Below are 25,935 nucleotides of genomic sequence, written 5' to 3'. Positions count from 1 at the left end.
AAACAATTGCCAAGTAGAGAAGATGAATAAACAGCTCTATGGACTTACAAGTAATCAAAGTGGGAATAAACATCAATTCTTAACATTGAGCATTTAGCTATAATCTACTGGTTGTGGACACAAATAAGAGTTCATACACAACAGAAGAAATGTCAGCAAGTATACAACTTCTGGCAATAAGATAATTAGTCAACTACAAACTTTAAACTATACTTGTAAAACCTTCCCCAGTAATGTCATGGCTGAGGGGAGCAGGGTAGGGAAGAGGGAGAAAGGAAGGTGGAAGGGAGAAAAAGTACCACCATCCAACAAAGAGATTCCTTTTAGGGTCATAGCATAAATGACCACCACCTGACAGAGAAAATAAATAACCTAATCACGAAACACAGAAAGCATTATGTTAAAATACACAAGAATGTTCTTATGATGACTTCTGACACAGACAGACCTGTTCATAATAAATTTGGGGAATTACAGTCCAAAATATTCATGAATTGACTGAACGAAGTCAAATAACCCTTGGTTATGGAGCTTGCACCCTGGAGCTTTACCTCCAGCTGTGTCAGACTTAAATGTAGAGTACGTAAGTGATATGAGAAGGAGGACAGCAAGACATTTTTAAAGCATATTTTTGCTAGTTTACTATCTAGACCCAGTAAACAGCACACCAGCCACTGCTTCCATCTGCCATGCCTGCCAAGATCCTTTTTTGCAAATGAGGCAAGACACAGATGGAGTAGGACATAGCTGCTCTTGAACTACCATGAGAGCCCCGGGTTTCACTTCTGCTCGCACTGCTGAAATGGAAAGCAATCTCAAACCAAGTATTGAGCACCTTTTTCTTTAACCTCAGCAATTCTTTACGCAATGTGTGGTGCCAAGACTCATTTATTTTTTTTTCATTAAAGAAAAACACCTAGAAACAAGAAGTGAGCCTCCCTACCCAGCTAAAACTGTAGCATGTATAAGCAAGGTTTGATCCCAAGCCACTACAATCGCTGCTAGGCATAAATTAAGTTAAACTACCACAAGTTCAAGCTCATATATATGTTTGTTTCTGCTTAGTTTGAAAATAATACCTACTAGCTATAAATGATAGGTTCTGCTATGCCAATAGTAGGGTCTACTCAGTACAAAACAGCATTTCATTAGCAAAATTGAAGTGACATCTGACCATCTTTTAAGTGTCCTTCTTTCAAATGTATCAATTAAACTAAACTGCAAATGGACAACAATAGGGAAAACGTGTTCTAGTAGAGGCTGCCCTAAGCAGGTGATTCTTTCTCATGCACAGTCATTTGAACAACAGCAGGGCAATAATGACTATTTTCAGGATCAGACCCTAATAGTCAAACGTACCTAATTCAGGCTTAACTGTCATTTTATCAAAGTGGTTTTATATTGCAAATTTAAAGACCTTTCTATAATACATGAGATTAAATACTTGTTTTCATAAAAGCTGCTTGAATATTTTTTGAATACCCATCAGGTTTCATCCTGACAAGGACTAACCCAGTCTAACTATACATCAGACTTCTAACACTTTGTTCCAGGGGCAGGAAATTTTCAATAATCAGAGACTCTTTTGTATCCAGGGCTAGATGGAAAACCTTTGGCAAATGGAGGCAGAACAAAGTAGCAATCATAGCAGCTTTACGAAGGATCTAAACCCCACACTTCATAGTGCTTCTCTTCTGCAAGAGCAGAGGAATGAGAAAGGCTGTCTCCTTTGCAAGGGATCACCAGGGAAGTAGGGAATGGCTATCGATGTGGGGTGTATCAACAGACTCCAAATTATGACTTTTCCCAAGAAGACTGCTGAGACAAAGAGAATGACACAGACCGCTCTATCCCAGTATCCTTGCATGGGAAAAGGTCATATGGAAGCTGGCCTTAAAGTAACTGGGGTACAACTGTAAATTCTAATCTTGTAATACAAGATCTACAGAACTGACAATGTATAAACTCCAATGTTCACAGTCAACGAAGGTTATGGGCAGAGTGACAGGCATGAGAGGTAATGCATAAGATGCTGTGTAAAAGAGAAATCTATAAGGGCTTATATTTTGGATTGAGAAACACAGAGGGAAGTGATTACTGCTCCTTTAAAGGAAAAAGAAAGGCAATTTAAGCCTGGAGGTAGCTGATACAGAATGCCAGCTGAACTAGAGGAACTAACGGAGGCCCTGGGATTACTGGAGAGATGGAAGAAGAGTTGCAGTAAGGTAATTAGAGCTTCAATAGAAGAATAAATATTCCACAGGCAATCCACAGGTTCTACTCACCTCTCACCACTTCTTCTCTCCAGCAGTGACATCTGCTTGTGAAAGCCAAGGGAAAGGTCTCTCTCATTCAACTCATTAGTTACTAATCCTCACTGGAAACACAACAAGGGACACACTACCAGGAGGAGCTGCCAGCTCTTCCCTCCACTGCTCTGAGGCAAGCGCAGGGCGTGGGGTCTCGTAGGCACTCACCCAGTAACAGTGATGCACTGGTGGAGCCCCAGGCCCTGAGTACACTTTGAGAGAGAAAGACACACCCCAGGGCAGCTGAGGCATTATTCAGGTTACTTTTTTCCCTGCATTTTTCTCCTTCTCCCCTTCTTCATGCCCCAGAGGGAAAGAGACTGCTGTTTATAGGCAGGCTGCTGAAGCAAGGGTAGCACCTTGCTAGGGAATGATCTGAAAGGAGCAGGAGGAAGAGAGCAATGACAGCAATCCATTGAGGATTCACTATCTCAGCTTTTTTCCTGTGCGAGGCATTTTGGTTATCTACATTGTGATCTCAAAAAGACTATGTCTCTCCTTTGCCCTGCAATGATAAAACAAAGGACCATGAAGATATTTCCACCTCTGAGAGGGCCTGCTTTGTAAGGAATACTGAAATAATTGTGACTTTGATAGCCTAGAAAAACGCTGCACCGAATTGTGCTGCATGTTCAGCCACTTCAGCACTGGTCCTGACCAGTGCCATGATTCTGAAGTATGTTATGTGCAGCTCCACTCTCATGTCATCTCTCAGCCTCAGGTATGTTGCACAGAGGAAAGAAGGTGACAATATTCTGGATTTCAGTCAGCATTCCTTAGCAGGTAAAAAAGCTGAAAGAAAAGAGAGCTGAATAAGCTTATTTTTTATTCCACAGCTGAGGCCATTGGTGTCAGCTAAGATTTGCACTGGAATACCACATACTTCAGAACTGGTTAATAAAGCTGCGACCTCTAAATTTAGCACTGCACTAAGAGACTTCTTCTCAGGCTGCTCTGTGCCCACAACAAGCAGCTGGAGAGACAGGGAAACAGAGAAGACTTAGGTTAGTCGCTATGCAAGGAGATGACTAAAGCCAGCTGACTTCTCTGCAAAACAAAAAAGGTTTAGTTCCTTTTGTGACCAAGGCTATACATAAATCTTTATTACTATCCTTGCTTTTTAGATTATTAATAATCTACCTGACAGTCTGCTTCTCATAAACCTTTCCTGAAAAGACTCAACTACCAAACATATGCATTTATTTCAAGTGACTTAACAGAAATACCTTTATACAGGTTTTTTTTCCCTCAAGGATTTTCCACAGCCAGAGATCCAAGACCAAGTCAGAGGGCCATTAAGAATTGAACTTAGAGTACAGCTAATAAGAATTTTTCATCATCTTATAGGCATTCACTCATCTCTAAACAGTCAAGTTTCTTTAAAAACCTGTTCTGTATTGCGTCACTCTCAATAGCAATTTACAGTTTCCCTTAACTGCTCTTTAGCTGATATTTAGGCCACATGTTCCCAAAACAGAAGAAACTGATCAAAGCCATTCACCATGGGAATTTTCAGTATCTTCATTGTTACCTAGACCTCCATGTGTCACACGTATGTTTGCATAAACTCCATCATGTTTTAGGTAACTATAAACATGTTACAAAAACACCATAAACAAATCAAACTGCTACAAGATTATTGAAATTGCTAATCCACTTCCATGGTACTTTTGTATTTACTTACAGCTGTTGTTAAATGTATCAAGTTTCAACTCATTAAAATATTCTTCTATAAAAGAAGATTTACCTAAAACGTTACCCTGATTGGAAGGGGTCTGACAAAATAATCTTTTTTGTGAGACCCAGAAATAACCCTTTTGACTTCAATGCTCAGTCAGCTTTGTTAAAGTAGGAGCGAAAACTATTTCCGTATCCTTTCAAGGCTTATGTTCTTGTGGATGCTCACATTTGTACGTTCTCATGCAAAACCAACACACCAACCAGAGCTCACTCTCCCAAAAACCATACACAACGTTAAAGCATTTTCTTTGTGTCGAAACTATGTGGAGAAAAGTTAGAAGAAATGCCCACCCTAGAAAACATCCCATAAAAGAAAGGTCTATGTTCCAGACTATGCTCTTGCCACCTCCTGATGGACCACGACTTTCTGAATGTCCCTGAGCACAGAACCAAAACCAAATGCAGCAAGAGCCTGCACCTGCACATCCAACCCTCTAGCATCTATAATTAGGAACTAGGATGAAAAGTATCTTTAAAGTATCTTCTTTTCTTTTTTTTTTAATGCCTAATTCTCTAGTAATGGTCAATTAGGTATCCACACAGTGACAGCAGAACTGCAAAGCACTTGCTTTATTTGGTTCAGAAAACTCATTTAATGTTACAAGTATGAAGTGTACAACACTTCTCCCTTGGGAATGTACTTTTATATACTAGGAGGAATTTAATATTTACTTTATTTCAATTGACTTACTTTTCCTCCAGAATCTGAATCAGAGTATTTCCTGAAACACTGGCAAGTGTAGCAAGTAAATGGAACCTTATTTTCAAGATCAAAAAGCTTCTCTCTAGTGTCATTGTTATATTTCAACATCTCGTCTTCTGCCTTTCTAAATATTAAACTTTTTTTGTTGTCATTGTTGGAAAAGGTGCTTACCATTGGTTTAGCATGTGGTACAATATTGGAGCACACTATAATGATAACTTATTTCTTCTTTTTTTAGAGAGATTAGAAAAGTCACTAGGCCATTGCACACACAAAAAGCTTGGGAAAAATCTAGTATTTATATTTAGTAGGACTTTCTGTATTTTGCATTTTTACATCTAAGCCCTCCACTCCTACACAATGGCTTCATAAAATAATTTTTATAGTTTCCACTTACATACAGTCATCCATACCTCTTAAACTTAATACAAGATAGTTTTCTACAACACAGCTGACAACACTGTACAGAGCAACTCAAAACCACAGCAGAACCAACATTCCTAACTCAATTATTTAGGAAAAGTGACTTTCCTAAAAATTATCCCAAAAAATAATAATAAGTAAAAAAAAGAAAAACTCCTGTTCAGAATTAAGGGAACACACCTAAAAGTTCCCAGGAGGCATTGAGACTCTTACATAGCTAAGCACAGAAGTACTTACATGGAGATAGGCTTTGCTTTTGTACATGTGCACACTGGTGTAAAAAGCTTCTCTGGGTCTTTCAGACTGTGGTTCAAAAAATTTACACTGGCTGCTATCCCTGTGCCCTTACACGGCCCAGGAAAAGCAGGAGAAGACAGTTTTGTTTCTGTCACTTTCAGTGCTCCCCCCAAACAGCACATGAAATAAAACTGCTCCCCCCAGGCAGCACCTGAGGTATAAACCATGTGCTTATGGTGCCTCTTCCAATGCAGAGGTCCAGGCCTGGGCTTCCACTGCTGCCTCTCCACGTACTTCACGTGCCATCTCCCACAAAGCCTTTATCCAGAAGCTATTTCTATCCTCCTCAAGTGTTTCACTGATATGTTCATTAAGGATTTTAGATAGGCTCACACCCACCCCTCTGAATAAGCCCTGGTGCTTTCCTTGCCTTGTGAGCTGAGAAACAGCAGATAAATCTGGGGGACTGAAACCAATACAAAGCTTTAAAGGCAGCTACTAAAGGTAAAGGCAGGGTGCCCCAAACTACTAGGAAAATCCTTCAAGAGCATCTATTTATACATTTTATACTATTTTAACACATATTTGTAGTTCTGAAGGGTTACAATTAATATTTTGGCTAAATGTGTTTTGGCTAAGAAGTCTCGTCAAAACAAAAATAGAATGAAGACCCTATTATCCAAAACCAAAAAGGGTGATACTCTATTCTTAATTTTGCCATATTGACTTGCATGATCATTAAAAAAACGCAAAACAACTCAAAGCAAACAAACGCAAAACAAAAATATCCCCAAAGCCACACCACCCTGCCTCAGTGAAACTTTATTTCCATTCATCAGAGAATAAAATGTATCTTCTATAAAATCTGTTCCTGAGGGAAAGAAAAAGGCATGGCTTAAGATCAGTTGTTTCCCTAACTATTGCCCAGAATGAATCTGAATACAGCCATTGGTGTAAGGCAGTGTGTGCAGCAGATATCCATTCACAACCTGCTCAGCTAAACCTAAGTTTGTAACCCAATGTTGTGCAGCTTGTCACTGAAAATCTTATAATTACACCCCTATTTGGATGACTACTGGGTTATTAATGTTCAGCAATAAAGATGAAAGTAGACAATTTATTACTATTTGGCACTGAACGTCAATCAATTGAACTAAAAAGAACCTATTTAAAAAATAATAAAAAATGAATAATATCTAAGCCTAGCACGCTTCCTACTTATCCGAAAAGTCTATCTGATTATATTGAGTTAGTTGGCACGGTGGATTTAAAACAATGTATTTGAACTTCACCAGCATTATGAGATCCCAATGCAGACCAATAATTGTGAGACAAAATTGAGCTAACAGAGAATGCCCCAAAGTCTCTTTTCAATCCGTGTGTGGATTAGGGGAGGCTGTATTGCAGGGAACACGTTCCACGCTGCTGCAACCGCTCAGCTCAGCCACTCTCAGTGAGGAGCAGAAGGAAGCAGGGGCTCTTCGAGGCTGCAGACACAACCAGGATACAAAGTTGGTCCAGTCTGTGGCTGGAACAGTCTGACACAGTCAGAGTCATTTCGTACATCACTAAAAGCACTCTGTGCAGGAGCTGCTTTGTGCAGTAAGAAATTAGAAAGATGAGTCACCATCAGTTGGCATGAAGGCTCTGGGTTGTGACACCTCTGGTCAGAAAGTGTGGACCAGCTCTACATGTACTGAATATCAGCAAAACCTTCTTGTCTGTTGTAGCACAGTAGTATTATATAAAACTGTTCTTCCTGATAAGGATCTTGTGAAATTGTAAGTAAAGTATAGTTAAAAAAAAAAAAAAAAGCCTGGGAAAAAAACTTGCCATTTCCATTAAATATTAACCTTCTGAAAGAGCAAGTCAGGACTAAAACATCTCTTATCTTAATTAGTTTAGTAGAAACGAATTTAATTTATATTGTAAGGTTATATTTTCTATTACAGATCCAGGGCAGGGAAGGGCAAACTTTTAGAACTATCCATTTATATAAAATAATATTATTGTTTAAAGGATCAGTTCAATAATTTTTTGGTCTTATCTTTAAGCATGGACTTCAGTGGTGCTTCTATGTGCATCTTTTGCCAAAAACATTAAGGATTGAGGGATTAAATTCACAGTAAACTGCAAACAAACACAAAACAGCTTTTCAAACATTGGTATATTGACTCGAGTAGTCTAATAGTGGCTTGAGCTTTGTCTCCATCTAATTTGACCTTCAGTTTAGTTTGACCTCTCAGACAAGAAAGTCTAGACATTGCCCTTGATTGAACTGAACATTTTCCCTTTTCTAGGTTGTTCTAAATAATTTTAAGCACACAATCAGTAATACAGCTAATACCATGACTAACAGTAAAACTGTTCACAGGAAATTTTCTTTGACTGCAGAACCAAAACCATCAGTATTTGACAGGAAAATGCCAAAACCACGTCCATATATGAAACGCTGAGAGATATATATATATATATATATATATATATTTCAGAAATAAAACTGTTCTTTAAAAAGGCAAAGAAAAATAACTATTAGCCCCCTCAAGTCAAGAACCACTGCTAATCTCTGCGACCTAACAAGAGAAAGCGCCTCCTCAATTCTTTCATGCACCTTTGACTTTCAGTGTGAAATATTAAAACTGAAAATACAGTTCAATTTAATTACAGGAAAACATCACTAATGATGTTCACGTGTTAATTCTCCCCATGCTACACAAGCAGTTGAAATCTAATGACACAGAAAAACCATTATTTTAATTATCCCTATAAAAAATAAGCACATAGAGGACTAAAATGTTATTGCTTCCTATAAGCACTGTCTTAGTGGGAAAGGGTTTTTTAAAAAGCAGAATGAAAATTCAAACATTATCTGGACCAAAACTTTTTTTTTAAAAAAAAATAACATGCTGTAAATGTGCTAACAATTGGATTAAAAATTACTTCTTTGAGTTCTCAGACGTTGCCAGGACACTAAGAAATCACAGCTAGAAAAGTTTCCTCTCAAAATGAATTAAAGCTCAGACCTCATAGTTGGCTTTTTGAATACCACACAATCTATATGGGTGTAATGTAAGACTAGTTTTCATTTATTACTCAGCAACTAGAAACCTCAGCATATGGGCCAAGCCAAATTAATCATCAGCCTGGCCACTGATTTGCCAATACACAGGAAAATGATGCTCAAACACATTGTTTGTGTATATTTTAAATCTTGACAAAGCAAGAAATGTTCCTTTTCTTTAGGTTGTCATCCCCTTGTAAAAATTGATTTTCCCTAGCACTTATATAAGCCCCTTAGAAAAGTACCAGTCATTATTCTGTACAGTGGTTGTGTACCCATTGAATGACAAATAGAAGTGTCTTGAAGAAAGAACCATCTTTCTCAATTCCTCTGAAGTTCGAAGAAAAACTTCTGAGTCTGTACAACCAATGTAAACTATTACACTTAGATAAAGTAACCACACTAACAGGTGATGCTACTTTTTCATGAACTCTGCCCTTAACAGAGACTGTGGTTTAACTACAACAGATTTTAAATAGCATTTCATAAAGTACCCTGTGAGGATGTTAGATGGCTACACAGACTTATTGACAGCTTGCATTCTGTATTGTTTCAGGAAAGCTTTATATTCTTAAATGGCTAGAATGCTACTACTTCTAGACTTTACTTCTCTAGGACATATGCATTTTGAATGTCTTTGATCTTACATAATCTTCTAACTACACAACTAAATCTTATAAAGGAAGTCTCCTTTAAGTCTGTGTTCCTGCATTTCAATTTGTTATAATACCTGTTTCCTCCACATAATAGAAGATTCGGTAAATTTAAACAAGTACAAGCCAAACATTATAGATAAATATTTAAATATTTATGCACACACATATGCACACACACAGAGAGTACTTGCCATTATGTTCTGAGCCTTTTAGAAGAACAGAACACTTAAGCATGAAATTTAAAAAAGGCATAAAAAGCACATATTAAGACATCAGTACTATTAAATCCCTTAAAATTGCTACAAATAAATGTTTACACAAGCATTTACAAGCATCCTAACAAGAAGTGTTGAAAAAGGAGTCTGGTTCAAAGACAGAGAGTTTAGAGCTCAATTCGCACCCATGAAGCACCTTATTAAAATTTCAGTCTGGGTGTATGCAGGAGACAAACCAGCATCTTGCCGAAGTGCCACTCCACGGCAGGTCTAGCAGGGACGCGCTCCGGTGTTAGCACACGCTGGTACATTGTCTCGGCGCTGGATGTGATACACGCCAGCAATCTCTGCCTCCACAGCCAGGAATTTATTATTAACAGCAATTCTGAAACAGCTCAATCGCAGGGCTATGTGAAACACCAAAGCGCTTCTATGTTTATTACCTTTGCAAACAACAAAATATCACCGTCCCTCAGTGCTTCCCGCAAATCTGCAGCAATGATGCAAAGCAGCATTTTTTTTTTTAAATTCCCTTTCGGAATACAAATGCCTGCCTTCTCCTATTGCTGCCTTTTCCTAACCGAGACGCACTGTGGACAATAGTTTCTGAATCAGCGATACCTTCCCACACTGTTGGCAAACACTGAAGAAATAAATAGTAACATTGTGCTACAATCCCGGAAGGAAAAGGGAAAAGAAAGTAAATAAATAAATTAACAATCAGCAGCTTAAAAAACAAAGACAACATTAAAACACTGTGAAAATATAAGAAATACCAGCGGTCAAGGATGAGGATTAATGGGCAGAAAAGCAGCAGCGGCACTTATTGCAGAGGCACAGAGAATCCTCCTTCCCTGGAACTCATGCAACTAATGACCTCTCCAAGTGCTGAATTCCCCGGCTCGGCACAAGCCCGCGCACTGCCGGCTGTGGCACACACACATCCCAACTTGTCAACTCCACTAACGCAATTACAGCGGGGGAGGCAGGAGCCACAGAGCCCCGGGAGCTGCGGCTCCGCCGAGCGCGGAGTGCAGCGGAGAGGGGAGGAGAGCCCTGAGCATGTCGGCAAGTAAGAAGTGAAGAGCATTTACCAGCAGCAGCGGCGGCAGCAGCAGGTTGAGCAGCCCGAGCGCCTCTCACCGTCTCTGGGCGATAACTTCGCACCGGTGCGGATTCCTTCAGTGCGGAGGGGACACCCCTTCCTTCCCTGCCCTTCCCCGCCTTCGCTCTGCTCTCGCTGCGCGACCCGTCCCTCCCGCCAGGAGCGGAGCGCCGGGAAGCGCCAGGAAGAAGCGCCGGGAAGCGCCAGGAAGCGCCGGGAAGCGCCGCAGCCTCGCGCCGCCCCCGGGGAGCGCGGGAGCCGCGGCCGCGGGGGGAGCGCGCCCGGCTGAGGGAGCGCGCGCCGCGGCCCCGACGCGCGCGCCTCTCCCCGCGGGTGCCGCGCGCGCCGCAGCCAATCCCCGCGCTCGGTGCGAGGGCGCGCGCCGCCGGGGGCGCGCGGCGGTGCGGGGAGCGGGGCGGGCGGGGGGCGGCGGCGGAGAGGGGACGGGGACGGGGACGGGGACGGGGACGGGGACGGGGACGGGGACGGGAGCGGGAGCGGCAGCACCGCCACCGCCGCCGCGAGCGTGTCCTTGTTCCCCTGACCGACCCTGCGCACAGCGGGCGGCTGCCCCGGCCGGGCGCTGCCGCAGAGGCGCGGGAGCCGGAGACGCCCCGGGTCTCCGGCGTCGGGATGCTCGTCCCGCCGCCCCGGCGAGGCGATGCGGGTCGGGAGGCGATGCGGGTCGGGAGGGGAGGGTCCCTTCCCAAGGGGGGGCCCGCCGCCGCCGCTGCGCAGCCCGAGGAGCGCGCAGAGACAACAACAAAATCTGAGCAGGGGAAAAAAAAGAATTGTTAAAAAATCGCTTCCATCTTTTTGCCACAAGTTAGAACCGTTCCAACAACTGTTGTCACTTCTGCAGAATGGAATGGCTTTAGCCTCCAACATCACGTTCTATATAACGTTACTTCCGAACTGTGTGCAGAATACTTATCTTTTCACTGAAATAACTAGATGTTGACTATTACTGAACCTTTAATTTCTCCCTCCACATTGCTACATATCTGTCAGATCACCAGTAGCACCAAAACCAGGAGCACTAAAGCAAAGTAGATCAGGAAACAAGAGAGTGACAAGGTACAAGGCACAAGCTGATGTCAACCTGTAAAACTTTGTACATATTCTTGGCAAGGCCAAGAGGAAAATAGCAACTGAAATTAGCCAGAAATCGGAAACAGAAGCGAAAAGGAGCCTTGGGCATGGGTAATGCATGGCAGCAGGGCTAATGGTGCCACTTAACTTCATGTATATATTCCATACCATAAAAAATCTCTGTAGAGAAATGAAGTAAACTGGAGCACATTGGATTAGCTGCAGTTGGGAAAAGTGCACTGTAAATTTCTGATTAGAGAGAAACTACAGCAGAGTTAATTTCCCAACTGTAACTGTAGTTTTGTAACTGTCAACAAAGAGCAAGAATTTTAAGGGGTAATCCAGAAACCAGCAGGGATGCATCTCTCAGCTTTTCAAGGTTAATTGAGAAAAGGGGAGAGCCTAGTGTACTGGTAGAGCTCGGTAAATTACATGCAATGCTGTCGCTTGAGGACTGCATCTATTCACAGGAGTGAAGAAGATCCACAGAGCCACAACTTCTCCCTGGCCTCATCCTTTTCCATGGCATTTCACAAATTTCAAGATGTGTCCTTGTCTCTAAAGCTGTGGTCAAGATTTTAATATATGCATGGTGATGTGTTGATTCTGCAGAGAAACTTGTGTACAGATATACTGTGACAGCCATTTTACTGGAAATAATATTCCTGCTTGAAAGTAAACTAGATTGCAAAAATGAATGTTAGAGAAGTCTTTAAAAGGCTGTTGCAGTTAAGTAATGAGTTTTCCCTATCAGGAAAGAAAGACAGAATTACACTGAGCTTGGAAGCAAATCTTGTCAAACTACATTTTGGTGGAGGCAGGCGTCAGTGAAAAAGGTAATGGAAAGTGTGTAATAGCAGTCCATAAAGTGTGTGACTTGATTCTTATGATGATTAAGCAAATTAACAAAATTCAGAATTCATTCAGCTCATACAATCTAAAGATATTTGGAAATCTTCACCTCATTGGAGTGGCATACAGAATATTACAAAGCTACTTAAACAGACCAGTGATTTGAGAGAGAACAAGCAAAAGGCTTATTAAATGCCACGCAGCAAGGATTTGTTGCTGGTCAGTTATGATGGATACGGGTTAATGGCACAGACCAATCCAGCTGCCTTGGTAAGGTGGCCTCATTTGTTCAACAGAGCTGTTGAAGTCAAGGTCAGGCATCTAGTGAAAAAGAACACGGATGACATTTCAGGTTGGGGGATTGTTTTCTGGAAGGCAGTTTACGATAAGCAGCATTAGTTTGTCCTGGTGATTAACTGAGTACATGCTCCCACTGTTATGGGTTAGTGAGGATGACAGCTGGGAGTGGATGGGTGGCAGAGAGAGTATCAAAACAAAAATACCAGAAGTTGCATGTCGAGGCAGTATCAGTAAGACCAATGTGGAAATACTCACTTTGTGTCCGTATTCAGGATTAATGTTAACTATATAAATCTAGAATATTTGAGAGACAATTAATGAAGGATATCTGTGTCTTCTCCCTAAAGTGAGAGTTCTAACAAGATAGGGAACCATGCTCTCTCTTCCTCTTGTTCTCTGTTTAAATTGATCTTGGATTCCTTTAGATGTGGTGGTACAGCTTCAGTGGAAGACAGGTTTGTTCCCATCCCTTTAATCTGGAGGTAAGGGTACTCTCCTGGGAGTGGGAGACGTGAGACTGAATATGCATGAGGCTGCAGAGAATAACCCAAATACCTCATTTCTTGGGTTAGGTCTCCAAATACCGGATTAGTCAGTATACTGTGACCACAGGCTACTCCTCCTTGAGCATATTTTAAGTATATTAGCTCTGCTTAGTTCTTTGGAGGAAAGAATGTGCATGCCTACCTTCACAAACAAGTTCCAAGCAGTGAATCTGAAGTGAATATAAGTGTATTTCTTCAGCTTTTATTAAGGTGCCTGAGGAATGGGACTGCAGCTGTGTCACTGCCCTGTTGGCTGCATCAGCCACTGCTCCATGGCTGAGCTGCTGAAAAGGCACAGCCTGGAGCCTGCACGTGTTACCAGCTTCAGTCCCCAATGCCTTCAGGGGCTCTCTCAGAATCACCTTGTCACTTACAGAGCCTGCTGACACGAAAGCATCTTGTCCACTTTCAGAAGGGCCATGGCTCTCTTTTTTCACATTTCTTTGAAAAATTGACCTTCAGTGTGATTTGAAAGGAAAGAAGAAAAGAGGCAACAAGAAAGATTAGCAGTTTACTGGTGGTAACTGCTGGATGTTGTCCCCTTGCCTTTTAAGCACACGTTTGAATTTTCTAACCTGGAACTGCTGGTTTTTCAGTGTCCCTATACATCATTATTTCTCTATTAGTATGTAGGTGCTCCACCACACACATTGCTATAGCTTGATCAAAACAGGCATGATAAAAGAATTTCTGGAAGCCGATGCTATATAAATACATTGTACACTGAAGGCGAAATTTTAGGAGTGCAGCTGATTAATAATAGGAACATTTTACCTATGGAATGTGCACTCTGGTGTTGCTTAAGACTCTAAATAGGATCTTTCTGAAAGTTATATTGCATCTCAAATGTAAGTTATGGGATTGATGGAGTGGTTACTTGGGGCAAGTTCACTGGCTGGCATCACACAAGAGGTCACTCTGGCTGATAACCATAATTTTTTCCAACCCTGTAGGCTGGAAATTGTGAAATGCAATGATCCATTGTAACAACATTGGACTCTTCAGAATAAAGAGAGAGCTTATCTTCCTGAACAATGCCTCTCAAATGTTTTAATGTGTTATAAAGAGGATTATTTTAATTAATTGGTACAATTTCCTACATTTATTATATATACTGGAATATCATTAGTCAGTCATGCAACTGCAACTTATTTAAATGTCCAATTTTCATTCTTTATCCTATGACTGCAATTGCGTAGTAAGAAATAAAGAAAAAAATAGACAAAAAACAGACATGTGATTTTCTATCTCTTCCAAGGAAGTAACCACACCATGGTTATGGGAGAAGTAGCTGTGTATCATGCAGTGAGCACCCAGCAGAAAAGCAGTGGCATGATACAGAATTTTAACACACTGGAATTACCATCTTTGGTAATTCAGTAGATGTGGTGTATGGTTGACATTGCAATAAGAGAGTTTGTGTCACCTCCTAAATATTGCCAGAAGCCGTGTGTAATTCGTCAAACAAAGAGAAGAGAAAGGTGTTGAAATTGTACCAGAATTTTCAGGTAGTTTCCAGTCTCTTTAGCCTCTTTTTTTCCCCTTCCCTATTATAGGCAGCCCACCCACCTTGTAAGAATTATAGCCTGTCTTTGAAGTGGCTCAAATGGAAGCACTGAGCAGGTAGAAAGCCACTTGCTCTATGCTTGAACAGCTCTCAACAATGCAAAGCCATCAACAAGGTTGCAGTTTTGGAAGAAGAAGACGAGAAAAAAAAGATGGAAAATCTTTGTAGGTAATACCTGCTCAGTGGAAAGTTAAGATAATGTGAAGACTTTTGGAACTCTGTTGTGCTTTGAGGAATTGCTGTCTTCAAAAGAGCATGTTCAGTATGCACAGCCATCCCTAGTGGATGCAAAACTCACCAGAACACCACCTGTGTGCCATGAGGTGTGTTCTGCATACAGGAAACTCTAGACTTACACACCTAACCTCTTTTTTCCCTATAGCTGACCACAAAGGGTTCAAAGGCATTTGGAAGAATATGGCTGTCAACCAACTGTAAAGTGGATTAGTACCAGCTGTAAACAAATGAGTCTCTGCTCATCTGGCTGACCAAGAGGAGAATTCACTGGTCACTGAGAAGAATTTTTGTGTTTAACTTGTCCAGCTCACAGGAAAACACACATTGTGGGTGTTACAATTGGGTGTCACTGTTGAAGAGTTGGTGGGATGCCCTGCTCACACAGTAGTTACTGTGCTAAGAATGCTTCTATGATAATCCTAAACCACTTATACAAATGTTAAACTAAAGACATAAATGTCAGGGCCATTCTTACTCTGTGAATCAGGACCCAGGTCTCTTACCTCCTCTGGCCCACCCAGTTACTGGAGTCATACTGGTTTCTAAAGACTTTTTAGATTCCAGTTCCCAAAGACTGAAATCTGTATTGTCATTGCTATTGTAACATAAATGGAAGATACAGTTGTTAACTAGTCCTTAGTTTGGTTTTGCAAGCTCCTGTCTGCTGAGTGTAATTGCAGTGTTAATTCTCTCAGCCATTTTAATGACTCTGACACGACAGAGGATGCACAGTTGCACTTGTATTCCTGCAGTAATTACTGAGAGGTTGTAGCCATTACATTAAAGAAAAAGTATTTGCTTTCTGTAGTTGTCTGTATATAAAAATGCCTTTGCTTTTTGAGAGTGGGAGAAAATACCACCAGGTGATTATGATAAAAACCATGGAGGTCAGGGAGCATTCTGGGTGGTAACAATGAGTTCACTGACAAAGTGAGCTGAGGATAAATTCAACATTTATTTCTGATGTCAGAAGTTTTCTCTCAGCTCTGCATGAAGTGGTATTGGTGTGGATGAGGTACCCCACAGACGCACACTGCACAAGACTAAATGAGGCTGATTTTAGGTAAATGGCACTGCCCACAGACAGTTCTAGTACCTAGTCTAGGTGAAAGGTCACTTACATTTGTTTAGCCACAAGAAGTGGTAGAATATATATCTGGAAAAATACACAGGAAAAAAAAAGGGCAAGTAGCAAGGTGTAAAGGATGCAGTAGCTATTTTGTATAAGATGGAAATTACTCCAGTCAGTCCAAGATTTGAAGCCTGCCTCAAAAGCGATGTTAAGTTTGCAGTCTGCTGCAGCAGAGAGCCTGTGAACTGGTACAGACAAATCATCTCCTGGAAGGTGCATGTGGGGGGAAAAAAAAAAAAAAGAGAAACTAGAAATGCCCAGAATATAAAACAGGGCGTGCAGTTTGTGAAAGTTTACCTCAGTTTACCTTCTGAATGATACATGTTGACCCCTATATGAAATGCCAATGCAAACTTCACCAACAGAGTTTGTTCCTGTTAAGTAAAACCACTCTGGAGATTGAGGGAGGAAGTAGGGGGGGGAAAGCGGAATTTGTTATCTAGAAATACTTTCACAGATAAGTAAATATTTTAGCTTTCATAGGCTGGCCTACAATTAAAAAATATAATAGAACAATACTTTTTTCATTTTTTTAGTACACAAGAACTATCAAAAGAATGAGAAATATTAAATAATAATAAACCAACATAAATTTTCAGAATTTTCTTTTTCCCCCAACAGGTAGCATGAGTTCTTTGTTAGTGCACAGCATTTTTAATAAGATACTTAAATACTAGAGATAGGTCTTTAAGTAAGCTACAAGTTAATTTTACTTTTGCTCTGTTCAACCTTAATTTTACCCCAGTCTTTCATTACTGACTTTTATGTTCTGTGCCTTCTTATGCCCTCTTTTCTTTTAATGCAAAGTATTTCCTTGAAAAGAAGTTCCACACAAGCACACAAAATTATTCAGCTGCTTAATTTATCTTCTGACAAAATCCAATAACTCCATTCAGGATCAGAGCCCTTTTTTTTCTACTGACTAAAGAGGATGACACAGTCCTTTCTCTGTGAAGGTCGTGGTTTAAGTGCCTGATTTCCTGAATACTGTATGAAAGAAGGATGATGAACTTAGCTGTTATCAGCTACTTTGTGTGACGAAAGGTGCAAGATAAAGAGGAACTTTTCATGCCTGATCTCCTTTCATTATCTGTTGTGTTAAACTGCACTGAGCAGTCCCTGAGAAGCCCAATATTTAATGCATTGGCTATAGCAGCACTGGGCAATAGATTTATAAAGTGATATGGTATACTTGCTGTAAATATGTATAATGCAAAGAAACATGTCCATTTATCATTTCTACCAGTATGAACTCCTGCAGTGCAGAAAGAAATTAAGGCAGCCATAGAAGAATGGCAAGTTTGAGCCGGAAATAAGTTTTCAGGGCTGTATAATCTACAGTGTCCGTTTTAAGTTTATGAAAATACCAGGAATCACTAATGAAGTGCCTAAATGCTAAAATAAGGGGGTTTTAACTGTAGATAAATAGGAAAGAACAAACCAAAACTGAATTGAAACGTTTATTATGTCTAGATGTTTTATAAAGTTGAAATTTAAAGTGCTGAAAAAGGGAAAAGAAGAGAATGCAAGTAATCCAAGGAACAACGAGAATATTTACTCAACTGGATTAGTTTAATGCATGTTTTCTGTTGTTTTCTTACTTAAATATATATATGTATCATTTAAAAAAATGTCATGCTTGCCATATAAAATCTGCCAACTTAATGATCCACAATTTCCTTCTCGGTTTAATGTCACTTCACTGTAATTTTTCTGTATTTTCAAACAGTTGTTTAGTTTTCTGTGCTCATTAAAGACATAATTTCTTTGCTCCCAAAGGAACTAGTAAATGCTGGTTAACACACTATGACAGCAGGACTTGCTAAGTGAGTTATTTTATATTTTATTCTTCCCATTCTCTTCCAAAGACATGTAGATATACTTATTTAAAATACTTCTCTTGGTGCTCTCACATTATTCAGTGTAAAATATGAGGATGGCAGAACTTTCACACTGATACACTTTTGCAGAACTGACATTTGTGAAACTGTATTTATATGTTCTCTGCATTCTCCTGTCCTGTTAGTGTTAGAAAGGTGCAGGGGATCCTCTGTACTATTCCTGTCATAAGCTATTCCCAGGCTAATTTCTGATTTCAGGAAAAAAAGAAGGTGTAAGCTGAGACTGTCAGATCCTCATTATGAGAGGATATATACGGGATATTAAGGTACCTCAAAAAGAGAACTTAAAATTCTCTCACTGTCTCCTGAGGAATGTGAAAGTTATTTTACTAATACCAATATTACCTTTTTCTTAATTATCACTATTGAAATAGTAAACTGAAATAGAAACTCTGAAATATATTCAATATAAAAACATGCACAAAATAACATTAAATATATAAAATCAAATGCAGTCTTTACATTGCTAATAAGATTCTGGAACTGCAATTCACTCATCATTGAGTTCATCATACCCAATTTATCCTAGGAATGCTGCAGTTTCTCAGGTCTGATGACCTGCTTCACTTAAAGAAAAACTGTCTTTTCCAGTCTTCCAAATAAATATGACTCTAAATATAATTGAGAATATGTGGCTGTTATGTAAGAAGACACAATCCATACTAATTCATTCATGTGCTCAAATTCAAACTCCAACACATGTCTAACAATGGGCCACACAAAACTTGGTGTCTGTCCGTGATGCTGATTGTTACTCCTGGCATAATTAACTTGCCTCTGGCAATTAATCACCTTGACTGCCAACAAATAGTATATTTATCTTCATTAGCTTCCTGCACGGGAGCCTTTCCTTTATGCTGTAGAGCAGGAGCTCTAAACACCCCGTTTGGCTGCCAAGGGACACGGATTCCGTGGGAGGGACATGGACTCAGCCGTCCCAGGGACAGGCACAGGCGCTGGCCCTCGGGGAGGGAGCCAAAGGCAGCCCCAGCTCCAAAGGGCTGGCCTGGCACTCTGCATTAAATGTAATTCCTCCACAGCCATAGGAAACCCAAGTCTATTTAAGACTATGATTTGCATTTTCAGCTTCCTCATATATTTTAATGAAAGACAAACAGAATTATGGACAGTGCAAATTATTTTTCTCAAGTGAGAAAGAAAAGAGAGGATGCCAGACTAATTTATTTGCTTTTGTTTGCATCTCCTTTTCCATGATTATCTTAACAAATGAGTTTACTAGCAGGAATGTTTGGTAAAATAATGAAGCAAATATTGTTAAATATTGTGATTATTCATAGCAGAACCTATAAGTCATGTTTCTCCAATTGGAAAAGAGAAATGTGTTGCACAACCTACGTATCCATTCAAAAAGAGCTTGAATATTCAAAAAGCTCTGCTTATGAATGAATTACATAAAAAATTATGCATAGATATTATTCAGCAAACAGTTTGAACATATACATCAGAGAAACTAGTTTGTTTGGAAAACTTGCAAACACATAATGGAGCAAAGAAATTATTCATTATGAATTATTTGCGCAGCATCTGTCTTACTTTCTCATGTTAATTGCCTCTGCTAAACCACATTTTCACCCCCTCAGTATGTAAATTTAAATGATTTTGCATATTCTCTGAATATCCAGTAAATGCAAGTTTCATTACTTTACCGCTTACAATTTTTTAGTCTCTAATTGTACTGGAGTTTAGATAATTTTAAAATTTGACCTGCCAGCTTCCTGTAGATTGCAACCTTTTCCTCTGGGTTCTGATTATTGCCTAAAAAGAAAAAAAAGCCACATATAAAAAAATTAAACCCATGCACATTGACTGCATTTGTGGAAGATCTTTTAAGGTATGTGTTAATTCCCATTGTATTTATAAAAGCTAGGGCTCGTTTTTAATCACAACACTTTAAATGTAATTATTATAAATCTAGGACATGACCCACAATTGATTAGAATTAACAGAGAGAATCTTACAGACTTCTCAGAGCCTACAGCAGACCTTCCCCTACAGGAACTGGGTGATGTATCCCTGTATCCTTTTGCACTTCCTAAGAGGTACCACTCTTGCGTAGAATTAGTCTTTCTACAGATACAAGCTTATATATCAGGCAGTCTGACTTCCTCTAGAACATATATCTTTTTTTTCCCTGAATTTTGTGAAATTTTGATTCTTAGACCACCGACTCATGTTGTCTCTCTAAGAAACACCATGAGAAGAAAATGTGCACGTTGTATCCTGTCTTTTTTTTTGCTCTCACTTGATACCACCAGCAGAAATAAGTGTCTAAAGCTGTCTGGTCTTAGAAAATAATTGCAAGTTTAACCCTTCAGGCCTGTTAACAGAAACACCCCCCTGGCAAAATCTGTCCCAATGGGTCACTGAGAATGGGCCACCCAAGAAAAGCCTCAGGATTGCCTCTCCTTTATCAGCACGCCATTTGTTAGAGACCTGCAGAAAGCACTCGGAAAGCGTCAGTGCTGTACTTAGACACCAAGCTCTTTGAGAAGTACAAACACACTTTTCTAATAGCATAAAACCTTCTGTTTAGAATTCCATCCTCAATGTACCACAAAATACATAACCCCTGAAATTATTCTTTGTTTCTATTTTATACTGAGGTTACAAAACACTGTGTTAACAGAGGTAGCACTAAAAACATCCTTATTCATTTATTTGCTGTGGGCAGAAACCTGGCTGAATGCTTACAGAAAGTGTTTTGCAACAGCCTTTAGTCCTTTTCCAAGGCACAGGAGGCAGATGTTACTGCTGCACATCGCTACTAAAAACTCAAGTTTTCTAGCATCCTAATGGATTACAACAGAGGAAAATAAATCAGGATATAGTGCTATAATACAGTATTTTTGCATCCATATGAAATTTCACTGTCTCGTGCTCTACAGGTATTTGTGGGTCATAACAGAATTTCTGTCATGAGAAGTTCCCAGTGCACCTCAGAGACGTCAGCAGTATTTTCTGCTACTGATCCATCCACCCTTCTGTTCTGTAATGCACCAGGCCTGGATGTCAGATCACATCTGAAATGAACAGCACCAATAAAATTTTGGGCCTAATCTTCAGCAACTCATTTTTTGGTGATATTCCTTTAGGCTACTAAACACATCTCTAGGTTTCTCCTTTGGACAGAATGTGTTGTCCAGTGTGCTTTAGCAGTTCAGTGAGCTGAGCTGACTCAAATGAGCCTTGAAATGTTAAATACAACTTGTAATATCAAACATTCTCATATCAAATAATTTTCTTCCTGTGGATCCTAGGGAGATTAAGGACTCACGCAGCGACTGAAATGTCCACTATTTACATCAAATATCTCAGCACTGGCTATATCATTATCTACTCATTGAAGGAATGGCTGGAAAACACAACTGCAGCACTTCTGACTTTATTTGTAAATCAAGGATAAGGAGCATATATCAGGTCCATATGGCAACGAGTGAATGGTAAACGTTGAGTGATTGTGTCACAGTGTGACCAAAGCCTTCATGTACAACCTTGAGGTGATGTTTTCTTTGTAACTGATGTAGAAATTAATTTTTAGGTAAGAGGACAAATTAAATGCAGTATGGCTGCACTTCAAGTTTTCCTTCCATCTGCTTATCTCAAAGCCCAGAGAAAAAAGTTGTCTCTTCTTTATTGTTTTTCTGGTTTTGCTTTCATATCTTGCAGCAGTGTCTGTTTACAGCTTGCTTACCTTCCCTTACTTCTGAGCTGAATTAAGATGAAGTCTGATTTGAATCATCCAAAATGCCTTCACCCAAACCACGCCTGTGTGTTCATAATTGTAGAGTGGGTACTATCAAGGCATTTGCTGCTTCTTTCCCACCCTTTGCTTTGCAGATGCAGAAGAGACACTTAGAGAAGGGTGCTCACTCTCCTTGACATCTTGGGCCTGGTCTGTTTGCCAGCGCAGCCCTCGTACCCTTGCACTGTGTGCAGGATACCCCTGCTGAGGCTGAGCCAGGTCTCCTGCCCTAATCCTGGCACATTCTTACTGACACACATTTTTGTACTATAATTAACTTAATTATCATATCATAAAGCAGGATTAATATTTCAATCTATGCACTTCATGGTAGCCTTATAAAAACCAAACATTTTGAAGGGTAATTAGTAAGTAACTCAGTGTGAAAACTGGGAGGTTGTGTTTTCCAGGACTGGCATTTTAATTGTAAATGCAGTCACATGTAGGATCAAATGGTTCTGGAGATGCTGTTTAAAAAACTCTGAGAATGACAATAGACTATAAGTGGGCAGACCTCAGCGTTGCCAACAATTAAAAGAATTGTATTAGCATATAGAGAATAACACTTCCTAAATCACGTTTATTTCAGCATCCTAGTTTCAGGAGGAAATGTGGATTCTTGATACCACTGTGGAACAACTGTTAATTGCATAATGACAGTCACAGTATACAGAAATGAGTAGGGAGTATTTCCATGGAAAGCATATTGTCATTTTCCTTGCATTGAAAGTCAAAGGCAATTAAAACATAATTTAATTAGAGAATATCTCATCAGCTGTAAAAAGTAAAATTGATTGATATTCAGTGTAGGGATAACTTGGCTGCTGCTATTTGTAAAGTGATGCTGAGGCTGACAAATTAGTCACTTGGTTTTTTTATTTGATAATTTCATGTATTTTTATATTTTCTTTCACCACTGAAAGCATTTAATTAGCTAATGTTTGATTGCTCATTGTTTGGAAATGGAAAATGTTACAACTGTATTGTGATTTGAAGAGTTGTTGGCCTTGAGATTAAGCATCTTGCATGACTATATCCTGCTCTCTCATTACTAAAAATATTTATCTGATCATAGGATTTTTCCTATGATTATTTTTGTCTGTGTTACTGTCCAATAAGATGTTTTAGTCTCCACCTTAAACATCACATGTAGCTGGAAACAGGTCAGCGTAGCTCAGAGCAGCTCCAAATCAGTGAGCAATCTCTTCACTTGGAAGAAACCGTATCACTCACCCAAGGGCTGAATTTGGCCATGCAAGGAAGAGCCAATCAGGAGGGATGAACGCTGACAAACCAGCAAACCTATTTCTATTTCTAAAAAGCCACTAAACAAAAGGGATAGCCAACTTATTTTTATCTTTTTTTAATCCCACTTACATTCATTAAACCAGAAATTTGTTCTCAATCATTACTTCAGTAAAGAGTTGAAGGGTGGTTTGAGTTAATAACCACTAACAAAATATTCAGGTGCCTGTTCTTTTCTGTTAATTTTATTCTTTAGAAGGGGTAGAGTTGATGACATGGCTTCATGGGTTTTTTGGCTATTTCTAATATTTCTGTTCTATTAAGAGAATATCAGCAGACTAATGTCCATATGGATTCCAAATTAAGGCATTACTTCCCTCAGAATGAGCACTTCCACAAGGAAATCCTATGACACTTTCAGAGGACTGGTAAATAAATTCATTAATAAATAATTTAAATTAAAGTGGTCTTCAACACTTGACTAAAACCAGATGCCAGTGCTTTAGGGGTAGGACTTTTGAGCTTTGTAATGCCCCTGTCCATAGAACTTGTACTGCATTTGTAGAGATTAACTGGGTAAAGAAAGAGACTAATCTTTGCCTGAATAAAATAATATCTTCAAGGTGGATTTTTTTGTTTGTTTGGGGTTTTTTTTGTTTGTTTGTGTGTGGGTTTTGTTTGTTTTTTTAAAGGTTTCAGGTCTTTTTTTTTTTTTGCCCAGATACAAATCCATTCTTCTTGGGTCTACCAAAATCTTTTTGTACTGTGGCAGCTGTGTTTTTTCCCTGCCAGGAAAATCTCTATAGAGGCATTTACTCCTCTGAAGCCCAGTTTTCTATGTGGGCTAACTTCTTTCAAAGTGGAGACCCATTACATTTGAATATGATTAATAAGCTAATTTCTGCTTTGCTCAAGGAAAGGACATCAGTGCACGTGTACACCTTTCTATACTAGAATCAATTTCAGAGGATAGTTTTTCATATTAAATAGGTTATATGAATAAGAATGGTCTCATTTAGATGCAAGAAAATATACAGAATTCTGTATAAATATTCTAACAGTCTGAGAAGAGAAAATAATTTGAAGAAGTAACTCATTAGGTCTGACTTCACAGTGATACCGTGAATATCTTTTTAATTAAAAAAAGATAACTAAATCAATTAGTTGTTTCTCAGATTGTTGGAGACAACTGTTCTCAGGGATATCAGATGTTTTATATATATATATATATATGTATGTATGTATGTATGTATAAAATATGTAATATATATCATAGTAATGCAATTGCTTCTATGTGAAGTGGTGTTTAGGAGCTGGTAGAAAAATATTTCATTTGAAAAGTCACACAAAAAGCTGAAAAAAGACCAGCAGCATTTTACTGGAGACTCATAAATACACTGCTAGAGATGTATATTAACTATACAGTCTACTGTAGGTGAAGATGTTCCTGCTCAGGGCAGGGGGTTGGCCTAGATGGCCTTTAAAGGTCTCTTCACACCCAAACTATTTGATTATTCTATGATTCTCTGAACTAATACCAGAGAGTAATTTAAAAGTTTGTGAACAAAACCACTGAGAAAGCCTTTAGCTGCATCCAAAAAGGATGTTTCATGAAAAGCCATGCAGTTATTAGGTCAAGAGCTTAAAGAGATAAACCAGCAATTTGTTATTTCACCAATTAAAAGCAATCAGCAAGCGATAGTTACACAGCCTAATAAAATACCTCTCATTTTTGCTGCTCATTATAAACATCTGTGTACTTCACATACTTTGTACCGTGAATTTATTAAAAATACCTGAAAGCAGCAGGTTTGCCAGAAAGGCATGATCACCTTTAAATAAGTAACAAAACAACTTCTGAGAAGTGATGGCAGGCATGAGAAGTGTTCACAAATTGTTAGCTCCCCTCCAATTAATTTTACAAGATGCTTAAAGCTCTCGTGCTCATCTGCGGAGATAAAACCTTCCCCAGTCTGTGCACGAAGGTGCCATTGTCTTCCTTATTGCTGTTGAAAATATTGTACAACTGCTGAATGAGGGTGTAAAGAATTTAGAAAAAATGCCAGTTTGTGGAATTAATTTTGTGCTTTCAGTGTCTTTCATGCAACTGGGCTGGGTTCTGCAACTGCAGCCACAAACGGCCTCCCCACAGGTGCTCACACCAGTGAGCTCAAGTGTCTACAGGAACACAAACTATACTGTGAGGAAGAGAATAAGACTCCTAATTTAAAAGATCCAGCTGTATTTTCCAGTCTTCATTACCTTTACAGGGAGTAAAAAGCAGCTCTGAGACAGCCAGCAAGATAAAAGCCTCCTCTCTTCAGTTACAAGGAGATCTGTAAGAGGGATATCTGCTCTTTGCTTTATTATTTTGTGGGTTTTTTAAGGGGGAAGATAAGGAACATATTACAGTAATCAAATTTACAGAAATAGTTTAATTTTTTTTATTGATGATCAAAAATGGTTTTTGTTTAGCCTAAAATTTCCCCTGGGGGGAAAAAAAAAGAAGAAAAATATGTGACGTATGTGATGTAAAGACATTTCTCCTAAATACATATTAAAGAAGAGTTGACTACAGACAAACCATAAATTCTGGGAATGCAATTCTCTAACAGCCTGGAGGAGATGGCTGTTCTAAACAAAACAGAGTGATTTAATGAGCCAGTGTACATCTGGGAGGCTGAAGAATGCTGGCAATGTCCACCTTGGTAGCAACAACCACAGTCCAAATGTATGTTTGTCCAAATCTCCCTTTCCTGTTTAAAAATTCTTCTCAAATCATCTGATGCTAGCAGAAGCATGTCAGATGTTGTTATGAATTACAAAGGATAAAAAAAAAAGATTGGGAGGAA

The 25,935-nt window shown here is 39.4% G+C and overlaps 1 protein-coding gene across 2 annotated transcripts in view; it reads right to left on the bottom strand.

The window, feature by feature from the left end:
- TENM2 (teneurin transmembrane protein 2) overlaps window positions 1-25,935 on the bottom strand; it is a 740,257-nt gene that overhangs the window by 607,806 nt on the left and 106,516 nt on the right. The window contains exon 1 of one of the 2 annotated variants that reach the window (XM_048319586.1): window positions 10,439-10,654. The exons of the other annotated variant lie outside the window; for it this stretch is intronic. The gene's annotated coding sequence lies outside the window, so the exon portion shown is untranslated. Of the gene's footprint in view, window positions 1-10,438; window positions 10,655-25,935 lie in introns of those variants that run through there. 2 annotated transcript variants of the gene reach the window in all.

Source organism: Corvus hawaiiensis, chromosome 15 (assembly GCF_020740725.1).
Source record: "Corvus hawaiiensis isolate bCorHaw1 chromosome 15, bCorHaw1.pri.cur, whole genome shotgun sequence".
NCBI classification, from domain to species: Eukaryota; Metazoa; Chordata; class Aves; order Passeriformes; family Corvidae; genus Corvus; species Corvus hawaiiensis.
The sequence above is the reverse complement of the archived record's forward strand: the minus strand, read 5'-3'. Positions and strand labels throughout refer to the sequence as shown.